Here is a 16,625-nt window from a genome sequence, read left to right as displayed (position 1 = left end):
TGTAGGCTGTTGTTTTCTGTTTGCCAACAGATTGACTGGTAATACATATGCTTTCAAGGCCATCTGAAATTCATTCATTCAACACTTGTTTATTAAGCACTCTATTACCAACGTATTATTTTAGGGGACGTGGAAACATCAGTAAACAATAAAGGTAAAAATTCCTGCCCTTATAGAGTTTAAATTTTTATGGAGGATGGCAGATGATAAACAAAATAAGAATATAAGGCACCTGATGTACCACATTGCAACCAGTGTGATGGAGAGAAATAAATAAATACTTACTGAGCTGAAAAGTGACATGACTTATCTTATTTTTACCAGGATCACTATGTCTATAGTGTAGAGAATATAACTTGGACTATTTCTGTAGGAAGGAAATGGGTCCTCAAGAGGACTGGTAATTGCCAAGTCTACTGTAATTGCCCAAGGGAGAGATAGCCATAGCTTGGACCTGGGCGTGAAGAAGTGAGAAGTGTGAGCAATCAGGTGATGTTCAAAGTACGTTATTGCAAAGACCCTAGACATTGGAGTGGTAGTGTGTAACGGCCAATTGAATATACGGGAGAGAAGATCTGGGTAAAGATCTAAAATTTGGAGTCGGCCCATAAAGATGGCATCTGGACCTGGTAATAGTACCAAAAGGATGCAGTAGTTGTACGAGGCCTGAATCTTGGAGGACTCCAACGATAAGTGTTCAGAGAGATGAAGATGAATCAGCAAAGGAGGCTGAGAAGGAGAAGCCAGTGAAGTAGGAAGCACACCACAGAGTCTAGAATCATGGAAAGCAGAAGTCTTTAAGGAGGACAAACGTGAGTTCAAAGCTGAGACTTTTCTGGATGACTAAGATAACGGTATGGAAGTGCTGATGAAATCTTCCCACCTCCAAGGCTATTAGCACAACTACAAACCCTGGTAGCTCTTGAGACCCTGAGGGCTTGGTTTTTGCTGGAAGATAACCACTACTAGAAATGGCTCAGTGAAATCAAGGATGAGTCTTACCAGCTCCTACCTTGATAGCACTGGGGAAGCTAGCAGCGGTTGCTGGGGCTGTCCATAGTTTGATTTCAAAATATGCTGTAAATAAAAATCAGGATGCTGCTTCAACTTATAAATAATACACACAGGTTATGAATGCATGAACAACCGATTGAAAGGGAGAAGTACCTCCTTGTTCCCCAGCTTCAAGTCTTACCCCTGTGGTCATGGACTTCAGATGACCTCCTTTGTCTGGTTAGTTAATTTAAGCTACAGAACCAAAACCAACAAGGAGAGAGGACACAAAAATAAGACTTTAGAGAATTTTAAAAAGATTTCCAAAATTTTATTGAGTGTTCCTGGGATGTTTGGTAGTTTAAGGATCTCATGTCTGTTTTAAGAGATTGTTTTTGGAATCATGATGAATTTAACTGTGGTCTTAAAAAAAAAATCTTTTTGTGCCCTAGAAGATGTAGTCATCTGAAAAGTGTAAGAAGTTCTTTTTTTGTTGTTGTTTTAACATCATCCATTTTATAAAATAACATTTGGGGTAGAAATGAAAATATCATCTAATTCTCTGTATTTTAAAGTATACATCATCTCAAATAACAAAGAATCTGGACTCTATTGTGTATGATACTCCTTTGCTTTGATAAAGCATCTTTGTTTCATTTTAATTAAGTTTTCAAACAGTTTACACACATTACTTGTGATATGTTTCTTACATTCATAAGCTCTAGTTCCTGTTTTAATTCTTTCTTCTTTAATTTTAAAATTTAGTTGTGAAAATTCCCACTCTCCATCAACATTCACAGTAAACAGAAGTAATTCTATACTTACAGAAATATTGCTTTCAAGTCTATCTTCCAAAGTTTACTACTTAAAAGGAAAAAAAAAAAATCAAGGAAAGAATTTAAAGAATTCCCAGAAATTGCAACAGGGTCTACTTCTATGCTGATGAATAGTTCCTTGAGGAAAATCAACTATCTTATTAATATAACATCTGGCTTGCATCTTGCATAAATAAAAACACAAGAGCAGGATAGAAGTAATGGAAAAGGGAAGAGGGAGGAAGGAATGTGGGTTTTCTAGCATAATAATGTCTAACGGCCACGAAATCTAATTAGAACACATGTCATCTAATGAGACTGTAGTCAAGAAAATTCCACAGGAGAGGGCAAAGCCTCGTGGGACCACAACAAAAATAGTGAATCAAGTGATTGAAAAAAACAACAAAAAAACACCTAAAACAGCATGCATTGACTACAGGACTCCATTCAGTCAAAACGGCGATTATCAGTGGCCTCTCTGGGGCCATTTACGACTTTAACCACAGAAATTCCATGACTTGGTTAATATGTTTTAAGAAGCACTCTACTGTTCTCATCTGCATGATCAGATTTCTGTTTTTTCCTTTGTGCACTGTCAGTCTGGAAGAAGAGAATATGCCCAATTAAAGACATAAACAGAAGCTAATGCTCATTCTATTACATGGATGAGTGGAATGGTTCCTCTTCTATGGGAAACGCCATTTTGGACAATTTTGTTGAAGGTTAGCTTGATATTACAGTTGAATGTCATTGATTTTCCAACTGATTTTTCCAGATTTGGAAATTGAAGCAATAAATTGAAATTATGTAGTACCATTGACTAGCATCAAATAGTAAAAAAATAGCTGGTAAAATAGTAAAAAATAATAATAATAAAAACTAGACTGAGGGCTTTTGGTGGTGTTTGTTCTTGTTTTAGGAATCAGTCAGCTACCTTGAGTTTGACAAAGTATGTCTGGTGCTACCTTTTATCTACATCTGCGCCATATTATCTGGGAAGAAAAAGTGGCAAAGGAAAAGCTGGTTTCTGTGTTGCATAGTGAAATTTCCATGATTCTGGGGACATAAATTGGCCACTTGGTCACACCAATTAGTCTATGTAATAAAATAGGTATATAAAAGAAAATATTAGGAAATTGGGACTCTTATTAAAAACAAAAATAGAATTAGTGTACAAAATATTTTTTATCTACATTTCATAAAATCAGATTTATCAGTGTTTATGCTGATGAATTTTTTCTCTATCCTCGTATTAATCATTTTTATTTTATTTATGATTTGATAAGAACTTTCATAAAATACAAAGCCAATTAACATTCTCAGTGACATTTTGGCAGTCAGTATTGTATTTTCCAATTATATGTACCGGCTTAGCTAATATACCTTGAAAATGCATAACTTTCCACCCACTGTTTCTGTTTCTAAAAATTTATCCAAGTTGAATAACTATGCAGAAACATATGGTAGAAAAATGTTTATTTTACCATTTTTATAATACTGAAGACTGGAAACAAATCACATATTCTCTTAAGAAGAAATGGATTACCTACATGGCAGCATAACCATGCCATGGAGTATAATTTGGCCCCTATGAAGAGGTTGCAGAGTCTGGCCAACTCCATTCTTTTTTTTTTTAATTTATTTATTTTTAATTTTCCTTTCCATGTATAACTGAAAAATTATGCTCTACACTGGCCAACTCCATTCTTAATTGTCTGCTTGTTCATGTGAATCAGTCCCTCTATAAAGAGTACTGAACTCTAATATACAATATAAGACACATGCTAGAAAGGAATATTGAAAGGATGTTGTCAGGTATAAGTAGAAATTCTAATAACTTATTCCCTACATCTAAATTGAGTCACTCCCTGAGCTGACCCTATGCCACCTTAGAGACACCCATGTAAATGATAGACCCAACTCTGGTTTCCCACTTCCTAGATTTCTTTAGCTCTAGTACCTCTACCTTCACCATCCCTTGGCCCTGCATGCAAAGTGTTTCATCCTAGAGGTTGTGTCATCCTTCAATCTCAATGTCAGATATTCCCTTTCTGCTCCTGTCTATTCAGCTAGCTCGTGCTACTGCTCCTCATTCAGACACTTTCTCTGACAAAGTCCATCTTCATCTCATTTGCCATCTTTCTCGACACAGTGAAAAAAAATTTCACTGTGATTTTTCATAACCTTCTTGGCCCTCTCACTTTAATTTGAAAAAGAATCACCAGTCCTGATCATCCAGCTTGAGATCTGAACAGGCACAACTGTAACTTTTATCTAATTTGAGATTTTTCTTTTCATTTTTTTCTCTGTAGAAATGACAGACTTTCTATGCAGTAGCCTTTCTGTGAAATGAGGTTTCTGCGCCTTGTCTGGAATCTGTAAAGCTAGATTTGGGGGGGGTATATATAAATCTGTATACTTTTGAGTTAGGTGGTTGGTTTGTCATATATCATTAACTAGATTTAAATATGTAAATTGGGACAACTCTAAACAAATTACCCTGAATACAATCGGAAACACACACATACATGATAAAGCCAATAAGTAACCATGTTAATGTTATTAGGAACCAATATTTTCAGTATAAGGGAAAGGAGACATATTGCAAGATCAAAATGAAGTGAAAACTGGTTAATCCTAAATCTGAACTGGAAATAAGAGCATGAATTCATGACATATTTTTATGATTTTTTTTCTTATCTCTGTCCACTAACAAAGCCTGGAAACAATTGTCAGTCGGTAACAGGAACACCCTGCTGAATCCAGGTTATGATTTTGAAATATCATTTGTCTGTACAAGAAACAAGAACACCGTGGAGAACAGTTGATTCCAGGTCTGGGACATGAAATGGACAAGATGAGCCAGGGACAGCTTTTCCTACAAAGAACACTCCTAATGACTCTGGGCTGTGTCAGGAGTGTTTGGGAGTTAACCTCAAAAATATCCCCCTGGCAAAATGGGTGGAAAATTTAGGAACCATAAATAAAGACAAGTGTAGTAACTTGAAATATAATACCTACGTTAAAATGTACAGCTGTTTATAATAATATTAAAGCAAGACAAAATAAAACAGAACATTTCTTAGACAACTTTTGGAGGAAGGGAGGAATCACACTCAGGCTGTGAACTGGTAAATAAGTAGAAAGAATCAAGCATTTATTTTCTTTTCTATGTGAACCGTCCTTGGGGTAATCATTATGAGAAACAGTCTTGGTTATAAAAATTACTTTAGCTGATAATTGCAGAAGTAATAATGAAATTAGAATATAACCATTTTGCTCCCCCTAGGGCAATAATGGATGTAGATAATATTCATGAATGGCTGCCCAAACCATTAGGTGGAAAGTGGATGGAAATCTTTATAATGGATGAATTAATCTGACAACACCTGAACCCACTGATTAATCTTAACCTATAAAGAAAAGTCTCAGAGGGGTATGTAGGTGGAGACAAAATTTAAAAAAAAAGGGAATCAAATAGTAAAATCCAGAATATGAGAATTCTACAAGACAAAAAGAAGTTTTCTTCAAATAATAAGTTGCAAACAGGTAAAAGAAGAAGGGAGAAAGTGATAGAAACTTTTGAGACAAACCAATCAAAAGCCATGTATGGAATTTTTGGATCCCAATTGAAAAATATTAACTATATCAGCATTTATGTGACAATACTTCTAAGATATTTGGGGGAAATTTGAACACTGGGTATATTATAGGTTTATTGGTAGTAACTTTAGTTGCAAAAATGATATTGTGTTTATGCTCACAAAAAGAAGGCTCTTATCTTTCCATGGGCATTTTCTTAAGCATTTACAGATGAGATGATATGGTATCTTGTATCCGCTTCTAAGTATTCTGGGTCTGTAGGGAAAGTGGGTGGGAGTATAAATAAAACAGGATTGACAATGTGTTGAAAGTTATTGAAACTGGATGATTGAAGTCAATATTTGGGATTTTCCCCTCTTTATAACATCCTGGCAGATTCTAAAATTGTGACTTTTTGTTTGACCCATGGGCATCTGTACTATTAAGCCTAATTTGGATCATGATTATGTTGATGCGTAGCTGTTTCCCCTCTGTAATTTAAGAGAAGTTTTAATGGCAGCTAAAAAAATATTGGCCATGGTAATCACCTCCAGGAATCAGAACCTGTAATTAAAAGAAACCATTAGCATGAGCCACAGAAGTGGATGGATGTTTAGAAACAAGGTTGAATTTGACATCAATCAAAATTGGCACATACTAGATATTTTTTCGGTGTATCCATTTTTTTGTGCATCCGATGCTTGACATTTTATATTGACTTTTTAAAGTGAGTACTTTATTTTCATGGATCACTAGTGAATAAATATGTGCAAGCTCATTTTGAGCAGTGATCTAAATTTTGTGGAATAGCCATACTCATTTTTCTCTCCTCTTAATATTTGGTCTTTGCAAAATAGAGCAAGTGAAGGGGATTCAGTTTCAATTCTCCTACTGGTTAACCCTTTCCTGTTGCTGCTGACCAGACCCAGGGTCTAAAATTGTTGTCCTCCATGGACCAGGGACCAATAATACCTGTTAGTAGCCCAGTTATTTTCAGGGTTCACTGGAAATCATTGGACTTGCTGAATAAGATGACACCTTTTAAAACCACAATTACAAAATCTCCTAATCAGCCATCATATGCATTTGGTTTCCCACCTTGGTAAGTAATATGTGATAAGCTTTTTAAAAACTGATTTGTATTTTATCAAAGCAGCATGCATATATACTTTAACGAGTCCAAAAATACTAGAAGAATTTTAACAAAACTCAGTGGTTTTTCTCTCCATACTTCCTATAAATAAACGTTCTCCAGCCAAAGACCATCAGGAACAGACCTGTGGTTGAAAGAGTTGGTTTATTGTTCGCTGTAGCTTGGGAGACCACAAGCTGTGGGGATCTGGGGGAGTCCTAGGAAGAAGGTGTTAGATAAACTCATTAGATTTGAGCTTGTGTTAGGTGATTTGAGGGAAGTTTTAAGGAAGTTGGTCTTTGCTCAGGATTGGATGCTATCTGCAAGCAGGGGCAGTTCTATAATTGGCTATCATTATAAATTTAATCTTGAAGAAGGAGAGACAAGAGTGAAGCTAAAACTGTGTGGGTGAAGAGACAGCAATCGCTCATAATAAGCAGGAAGGGGGAAGTTCGGTTATTTTGTGGCTTGAACAATGCTCGGTTTTGTCTGTGTTCAGATGTGATTATGGACTGGTCTTGATTTTGTCTTGATCCATCCTAGGCACAGAATGGCTTTGTCTGATACTGATGTTCCCTGAAGCTTATGTTCAAGGTGGGGGACATCATGCCTGCCAGCTCCCAGATGTCAGGCTGCTCCCTTTCTCCCTCCTCACTTCCTCAAGTCCCTTTCTTTTATTCTCTTCTTCTGGAATTTACAGACATCCATCTGGATCATATGCATATTGATTTCCTCTTATGTTAGATGAGGGTTTCTCTTTTTTACATTGCCACCCCACCCCACTTTTCTTTACCCTCTTCCTAATGGATTTATAATTTTTAATTTAAATAACATTCAGTGTTTCTTTGACGCCTTTGCAAATGTTGTTCAGTCAAACACTGAGTGAATTATGATGTTTTCCTTCTTTCTGTTTTTCTAGAAATTAAAGTAGTTGCTTTTTTAATTTGCTTTTTATTTTTGCACTTATTGCTAATTCTTCCAACCTCCTGATAGCTCCATAGGACAATTTTCCATCAGGTCAATAAGCCCAGTTAATCTACCGAGACATTTCCTTCTTCATGAATCCCAGTACCTCTTTTGGAGACTTCCTTGTCTTCTCTGGGCTAGTTTTGCTCCAGGTCTGCTGCACACCGTCACCAGGTGGCTACTTCTCTTAACTATTCTCCTTGGAATTTACTAATCATTTACTAATCTGGAGTTTAATGCTTTGTTTTCTAGCTATTATGTCTTCCTCTTTCTTAGTTTACAAACTTGGAGTGAAACGCATCCTCCAGAAATTTCATCAGACTCAAGATGGCACCTCCACAGGGGGTGCGGAGCTGACAGCCCTCCATATGTCTGTTTCCTGTGTCACTACTCCAGGAATGTCTGTCTATGTCTGGGGCACAGTTGTTTCCCTGAGATCAACCTCCTGCTCTATCTTGACAAGTCTCATCACTTCCCTCCTGTGTTGCATCTTTCCTGTTACGAATCTCTCATCATCTCTCTCTCTCTTTTTTTTTTTTTTTTGGTCTGCTCCCTCTTAAGGTGGAAATCATCTTCAGGAAGCCCCTTTAGAAAGGCTGCAATGGAAGTAACTGTTTTAAGAGCTTGAATTGAGAAAAATTATATTTTTTCTATCCTGGCAGGTGGTAGGTAGTTTGAGTGTAGAACATGCTGTTGGAATTAACTTTTCTTCGGCATGGTAGAGTCAGATCCAGTCGTCTTATTGCTCCTTTTGTTGTTATTGAGGAGTCTAAAATCATTCGTATTCCTGATTCTTTGTAGGAATTTGCTTTTTTAATTTTCCTTTCTAGAAGATCATAGAACTGTCTTTGTCCCCGTCAATCTAAAATTTCACGATTTTGTTCTTCTACATTGATACGTTTCATTACATCGTGCTGTCTCATTTCCACTGGCTACCCTATTACATTTCTTTCTTTCTGCAAGAGACTTATCCTGTCAGGCCTCCGCAGATCCAGGTTGTCATAAAAAGTGTTATCTTCAGATCTGCAACACCATGGCCTGTAACATTTTAAGATCAATTTACTGGGGATACCTAGTTAAAACTCTTTATTTTTTTAAGGATCTGATATTTCACCTTTTTGTGGTGAAAAATCAATGCTGTCTATATTAAACACAGTGTACAAACAGTGGCCCAAAATAAGAGGGAAATTGATTTCAGCACAGTAAATTATTTTTGCCAAGGGAAAAATGTGTTCTATACAAGCATGCCTCAGAGATATTGTGGGCCAGGTTCCAGATCACCACAATAAAGCAAATATTCCAATAAAGTAAGTCACATGTATTTTTTGGTTTCCCAGTGCATATAAAAGTAATGCTTACACTATAGTCAAGTAAATGTGCAATAGTCTTATGTCTAAAGACACAATGCAAGCATTTTAATTGAAAATATTTTATTACTGAAAAATTCTAATCATCCCCCAAGCCCTCAGCAAGTTGTAATCTTTTTGCTGATGGAGGGTCTGGACTTGATGTTGAGGGTTGCTCACTGATCCAGGGTGGTGGCTGCTGAAAATTGGGGTGACTATGGCAATTTCTCAAAATAAGACAACAATGGAATTTGTCACATCGATTGACTCTTCCTTTCACAGACAATTTCTCTGTAACATGCAGTGCTCTGCAGTAGCATCTTACCCACAGCAGGACTTCTTTAAAAATTGGAGTCAATCCTGTTAAACCCTGCTATCGCTTTATCAACTAAGTTTATGTAATATTCTAAATCCTTTGTTGTCATTTCAACAGTCTTCATAGTGTCTTCGCCAGGGAGAGAGTCCATCTCAAGAAACCGCTTTCTTTGCTCATCCAGAAGAAGCAACTCCTCTTCCATGAAAGTTTTATCATGGAATTGCAGCAATTCAGTCACATCTTCAGGCTCCACTGCTAATTCTAGTACTCTTCATATTTCTACTTCATCTGCAGTTATTTCCTCCACTGAAATCTTGAACTCGTCCAAGTCATCCCTGAGGCTGGAATCAACTTCTTACAGACTCCTGTTAATGGGGCTATTCTGACCTCTTCCCATGAATCACAAATGTCCTTAATGGCATCTAGAATGGTGGGTGTTTTTCAGCAGGTTGTCAATGTACTTTGCCCAGATCTAGAGGAATCACTATCCATCACAGCTATAGCCTTACAAAATATTTTTCTTAAATAACAAGACTTGAAAGTAGAAATTACTTTTTGCCCCATTGGCCACAGAACGGATATTGTGTTAGCAGGCATGAAAACAACATTAATCTCAGACAATTCCATCAGAGCTCTTGGGTGACCAGGTACCTTGTCAATCAGCTGCTTCATCTTGCACTTTTCTGTTATAGAGACGGCTTCTTTCCTTAAACCTCATAAATCAACCTCTGTGAGCTTCAGATTTGCCTTCTGCAGCTTCCTCACCTCCTTCAGCCTTCACAGAATTGAAGAGAGTCAGGGCCTTGCTCTGGATTAGGCTTTGGCTGAAGGGAATGTTGCGGCTGGGTTGATCTTGTATCCGGACCACTCAAACTTTCTCCATATCAGCAATAGGGCTGCCTTGCTTTCTTATCATTTGTGTGTTCGCTGGAGTAGCACTCTTAATTTCCTTCAAGAACTTTTCCTTTACATTTGCGACTTGGCTAACTGTTTGGCACCAGAGGCCTAGTTTTCAGCCTGTCTTGGCTTTTGACATGCCTTCCTCACTGAGTTTAATTGTTTCTAGCTTTTGACTTAGAGTGAATAATGTGGACTCTTCTTTTCACTTGAACACCAGGAAGCCTTTGTAGAGTTATTAATTGGCCTAATTTCAGCAGTGCATTTCAGGGAAAAGTGGCCCAAGCAGAGGGAAAGAGGTGGGGCGAATAGCAGTTCAGAGGAGCAGTCAGAACACACACAGTACTTATCAATTACGTTTTCCATCTATATGGGAGTGGTTTGTGGTGCTTCAAAGAATTATAAGAGTAACATCAAAGATCGCTGATCACAGATCACCATAACAGATATAATATTTATAAAAAAATTTGAAATATTGTGAGAATTACCAAAATATGACACAGAGATATGAAATGAGCAAATGGTGTTGGAAAAATGGTGCTGAAAGACTTGTTCCATACAGGGTTGCCACAAACTTTCCATCTGTAAGAAACCAAAATATCTGCAAAGTACAATAAAGCAAAGTGCAATAAAATGAAGTATGTCTGTACTTTGAGGTGCAGGTCTAAGTTGGAAAGTGTGTGTTGACATAGTTTTCAAAGACCCATCAGAATTCTTTCAGTTGAAGAAATTTAAGAATGAATTAAGAATAGTGACAACACTTTATACAACCAAGATCAGTGATGCAGCTCTACCCTTCTGAGTGGCCCTAAACACGAACTTTCCAAGGAATTTGAGTTTCACTCACAATGTTACCATCTACTTCTCAGGACAGGATACCCAGCTCAAAAAAGATCTCACCTGCTTTTTCAAATGGCCCAATGGTATCAGATTGCAGAGGCAAAGCGGCTAAAATTGCCTCCCACGATTAACTGGTTCACCCCATCCTTGGACCTCCAGTGTCTCAACTGCTTAAGCTGGCCCACAAGTACAGACCAGACAAGAAGCAAGAGGAGAAGCAAGGTTGTTGTCTCAGGCTGAGAAGAAAGCTGCTGGCAAAGGGGATGTCTCCACCAAGAGGCCACCTGTCCCTCGAGCAGGGCTTAACACTGTCACCACATTGGTGGGGAACAAGAAGATTCAGCTGGTGGAGATAGCAAATAACGTGGATCCCATTGAGCTGGTTGTCTTCCTGCCTGCCCTGTGTCATGAAATGAGATTCCATACTGCCTTAGCAAAGGGAAGGCCAGGCTGGGGCATCTAGTCCACAGAAAGACATGTATTGCTGTCACCTTCACATGAGTTAACTCAGAAGACAAAGGAGTTCAGGCTAAGCTATCAGGACCAATTACAATGACAGATATGATGAGAACCGCCATCACTAGGGAGGCAAAATCCTGGGTCTAAAGTCACCAAGCTGGAAAAGGCAAAGGCCAAAGAACTGGTGGTCAAACTGAGCTAAGTTTACACTATCAAGTTTTCTGTACATAAAAGTTAAAAAAAAAAAAAGTTTCCTTCAAATGAAGGAATTAAGATCATATGAAAAGACTAAACGAACAGGTAATTGGCTGATCCCTAGGATGTGAGGAACTAGGAAGAAAATATACTTATTGGGCAAGATCTATGTGTTGATCACTATGTATAATGTCAAAATGACTTTGTAAATATTACTATCTCCACTTTAAAAGTGGAGAAACGGGCTCAGAGAAATTATGTAACTTATTCAAAGTCTTTCAGCTTGTACAACATAAAAGGGTGATTTAAACTCAGGTTTGTTGAATTTCCAGTTCATTATTTCTGCTACACCTTGAAATTGTCCTAGACTATAGGAAATGAAATTTTACCATGTGCTATAAATTCCACAAAATGCCTGATAGTGAGGTATGTTCCCTACCAGTGAAAATAAACTCTTTGCTATGTAACTAAACCCCTACACTTTAAAACTGAAAACAGTAGAGTTAACCAATTAAAAGAAAAAGTATTCGTTTGGTTGAATAAATTAGTAAATCTTCATGGAACATTTGATATGAGTAAAAGGCAATATAATGGAGACTATTGTTTCTACTTTTTAATTAATATCCAAAATGCAAAATACAAATATAAAAGATGGGGTATATCTAAAATTTATATTGATATAAACTATGTATTGAACTACAGAAACTATATCAATACAAACCAAAAATACTAGACACAAAAAGGATATTTCATCTCCAAAATAAAAAAGAAATCTTTGATATGTAAACCAGAATTAAATCTCAAAATTCTATTTAGGTTACAAAAATTTAACACTTACACTTTTCACCCTTGATTTACTTAAGATAAATGATACAATTTTTTGGATAGCGTTTTCTAACAACCCTGTAATAGAATTAAGATATCTGAGTATTGTATCTTGCCTGACTACTTACTTAGGGAAGACTCTAGATACCCTATCTTATTTTCAACCTTTGAAAATAGTCTTTAAAATAGGTAAAATAAAAATTTTAAAAAGGAAGTCATGATTGTAGCAGATATGATGAAATGGGACTGGTCACACATTAGATAATGTATAATTTTACTCGAATGAGTTAATTATATGTTGTAGGACAGTTTTGACTTGTCTGGACAAACACATTTTGTCCTCTGTTTATGCAAACGATGGTAGAAAGCATAAAGACATGCTTGATCCCAGTTGGCTTGTAACTACTATTTTCATTTGCAAGAGGGCTATGTTCTTACATTCTTGGCTCCAAAGCCAGCACAAATTATGCTCCCTGTGATTAAAAGATGATATTGGCTATCCTTCCCTCAGCCTTGGGGCCACCTTGTCTGGGCTCTAAGTGTGAGATAAATCTTAAACTCATTCTCTTTTGCCTTTTACCATTACCAACAGACTTTCTGTTCTCAGGAGAAAAATGGCAATTAGTCTCCCTACTGAGTTAAAGGATAATTAGAGATTTTATTATTTCTCTATTTAAATATCCTTGAAATTTTTATTAGAGAATTCGTATGGCTTTAGATTGAAATGAAGTGTGATGGTTTTTACCTTTTGTTGGTGTATTAATTATCTAGGGCTGCCATTACAAATACCACAGACTAGGGGGCTTGAACAACAGAAATTTATTGTTTCACAATTCTGGAGGTTGGAAGTCCAAGATCAAGGTGTTGGCCAGGTTGGTGTCTCCTGAGGTTTCCCTCCTTGGCTAGCAGATGCCACCTTCTCATTGTGCCCACCCATAGTCTTCCCTCCGTGGATGTGCACTCCTGGTATCTCTCTCTAAATGCCCTCTTCTTATAAAGACACCAGTCAGATTGATGACCGCCAACTTTAAATACCTCTTTTCAACTTATTCACCTTTTTAAAGATATCTTCAAATGCATCCACATTCTGAGATTCTGAGGTGTCAGAGTTGAGACATCAATATATAAACTCTGGATAACACAATTCAGTCCATAACTGTTGGAATGCTCAATTTTTAAGACACATATGAGATATTGGAATAAACTGTCTTTGAGGCTTTTTGACAAAATGCTGGAAACTCCACTGAAGTTTAGTTGAAAATATTCTCTGTGTTTCTCTATTCTCAGGTATCTAATTCCTTACTAGTCTCTTGTAGTGAAGATAGTCTCCCAAAAAGTTTGTTAGTTTTTTATGTATGCTTATGCTGAGTTCTTTCCTAATCCCATTCCACCATTTTATTAATGCCAATTGTTTTTCATTACACTCATATTTTTTAAGATTATATGTATCCTACTCTATATATCCCCCTACAGGTAGCCTCATTCCTTTTATGTTTTATAGCTATGTCACAGAAGCTATGTCTTTCAATATATAAATATTATCTCTTTCAATAATAAAAACAACACAGTGAACTCCACTTCCATGCAAGATGGAATGACCATTAACTCTAGCAAGAGCACAATGGACAAACTAAAAATTATGCTTTTTTTTTTTAAAGCCACCAAAGTATGGTGAATAAATAGAAGTCCAGTGAACTAAATTCCAAACAGGGATAAACCCTTCATAACAGAGTGAAAAACAGCTGTCACCTTCATATATGGGACTATTGCCTTGCCCTGCTACTGGCAGAAGCTAAGGAAAGACCTATGCAGAAAGATTCATTTTTCTGGGCAAAGGAAAATGAGTTAGAGTTTGATTGACAGAATGACCTGGCATGATAGATAGAAGTCTGGAGAAGCACAAGTGCCAAAATAAATCCATTCTGAAAATTCTCATGTTCTGGGACTCTTGCTGATTTCCCATTGGGAGGAAAAGGAGATCTTGCATCACACACAAGACTGAAATTTAATCTCGAGGTGAACTGAAACTAACCATTTTCCTCCCAGCTCAAATTCTAATGAGATTGAAGAAATGAGCCCTCCAGAAGTCAATAAGCGGAATTCAGGAGTTGGGCTATAAGGCAAAGGGAGATTTATGTACAGTTGGCCCTCCATACCAGGGATGTGGAACCTGTGGAAACAGAGGGCCCGCTATACTAGGCGATTTTATATAGAAGGCTTGAGCATTCCTGGATTTTGGTAGTTGCAGGGGTAGTGGCACTAATCCCCCCACAGATGCTGAGGGATGACTGTTATCTCATTTGAAAACACTTATAAACTGAAACTAATTAAAGTTGTGGCTCACAAGATACGAAAATGATCAGCCTTCGTCCTTGCTGCCTAGCAAAGAAAAGTGTGAATTCTATCAGGGAAAAACAAAACAAAACAAAACAAAACAAAACAAAACAAAAACATACTCTACTGTCCCTTTATACAAAATATGTAACATACGTTAAAAAATTATTATTAGATTTACAAATAAACAGGGAAATGTGACCTATAATCAAGAGGCAGACTCATGGATTACCTTGATTTTGGAACAAACAGATAAGGAATTTAAAAATAATTATTATGAAGTAGTTATAACATTTAGAGGAAAGATGCATAACATTGAAGAACGGATAGAGAATTTCAGCAGAGAAGCAGAAACCCAGTATTAAACCAAGTGGAAATTCTAGAACTGAAAATTAAAATGCATGAAACAAAGAATTCATTGGATAGATTTAATATGATTTGAACAGCAGAAGGAAGGATCAGGTAGTCAGAGATGGGTCAATAGAAATTCAGAATAAATATAAAGAGACTACAATCAGACACATTTAAGCAAAGCTTGTGGAAATCTGAGCCACAGCAATCAGAGAAGAAAAGTAAAAAGGAATACAAATTGGAAAGGAAGAAGTAAAACTGGCACTGTATGCAGATGACATGATACTATACATAGAAAATCCTAAAGATGCTACCAGAAAACTACTAGAGCTCATACATGCATTCAGTAAAATTGCTGGATATAAAATTAAAAGAAATCTGTTCTATTTCTACACAGTAACAACAAAATGTCAGAAAGAGAAATTAAAGAAACAATTTCATTTACCGTCACATCAAAAAGAAAATACCTAGGAATAAACCTACCTAAGGAGGCAAAAGACCTGCACTCTGAAACTATAAGCTGATGAATGAAATTGAAGATGACATAGACAGATGGAAAGCTATACCATGTTTTTGGATTACAAGAATCAATATTGTGAAAATGACCATACTACCTATGGCAATCTACAGATTCAATGCAATCCTTTTCAAATTACCAATGGCATTTTTCATAGAACTGGCACAAAAATTTTAAAACTTGTATGGAAATGCAAAGGATCCCAAATAGCCTAAACAATCTTGAAAAAGAAAAATGGAGCTGAAGGAATCAGGCTCCCTGACTTCAGACTATACTACAAAATTACAACAATCCAAACAATATGGTACTGGTACAAAAACAGACACATAGATCAATAGAACAGGATAGAAAGCCCAGAAATAAACCCACACACTTATGTTCAATTAATCTATGACAAAGGTGACAAGAATATACAATGGAGAAAGGTTAGTCTCCTCAATAAGTGATGCTGGGAAAACTGGACAAATACATGTGAAAAAATGCAATTAGAACATTCACTAACACTATATACAAAAATAAGCTCAAAATTGATCAAAGACCTAAATGTAAGACTGGATATTCTAAAACTCCTAGAAGAAAACATAGGCAGAGTATTCTTTGACATAAATAGCAGCAATATTTTTTTGGATCCATCTCCTAGAGTAATGGAAATAAAGGCAAAAATAAGTAAATGGGACTTGGTTAAACTTAAAAGCTTTTGCACAGCAAAGGAAACCATAAACAGAATGGTTTGAAAAGACAACCTACAGAATAGGAGAAAATATTTGCAGATGATGCAACCAACAAGGAGCTAGTTTCTGAAATATACAAACAGATCATTTAGCTCAATATTAAAAAACAAACAAACAACCCAATAAAAAAATGGGCAGAAGACCTAAATAGACTTCTCTCCATGACATCCAAATAACCAACAAGCACATAAAAAGATACTCAATATTGCTAATTATTAGAGAAACGCAAATAAAAATGCAATGAGGTATCACCTCATAACAGAATGGCTGTCATTAAAAAGTTCATCCAGGATACACAGTCTTTACACTTACTCATGGAACATTTA

The 16,625-nt window shown here is 36.5% G+C and overlaps 1 pseudogene; it reads left to right on the top strand.

The window, feature by feature from the left end:
- The first annotated feature begins 2,469 nt into the window (after positions 1-2,469).
- LOC105069841 (large ribosomal subunit protein eL8-like) lies at positions 2,470-12,090 on the top strand (annotated as a pseudogene).
- The last annotated feature ends 4,535 nt before the right edge of the window (positions 12,091-16,625 follow it).

This window comes from Camelus bactrianus, chromosome 5 (assembly GCF_048773025.1).
Source record: "Camelus bactrianus isolate YW-2024 breed Bactrian camel chromosome 5, ASM4877302v1, whole genome shotgun sequence".
Taxonomy (NCBI): Eukaryota; Metazoa; Chordata; class Mammalia; order Artiodactyla; family Camelidae; genus Camelus; species Camelus bactrianus.
The sequence above is the reverse complement of the archived record's forward strand: the minus strand, read 5'-3'. Positions and strand labels throughout refer to the sequence as shown.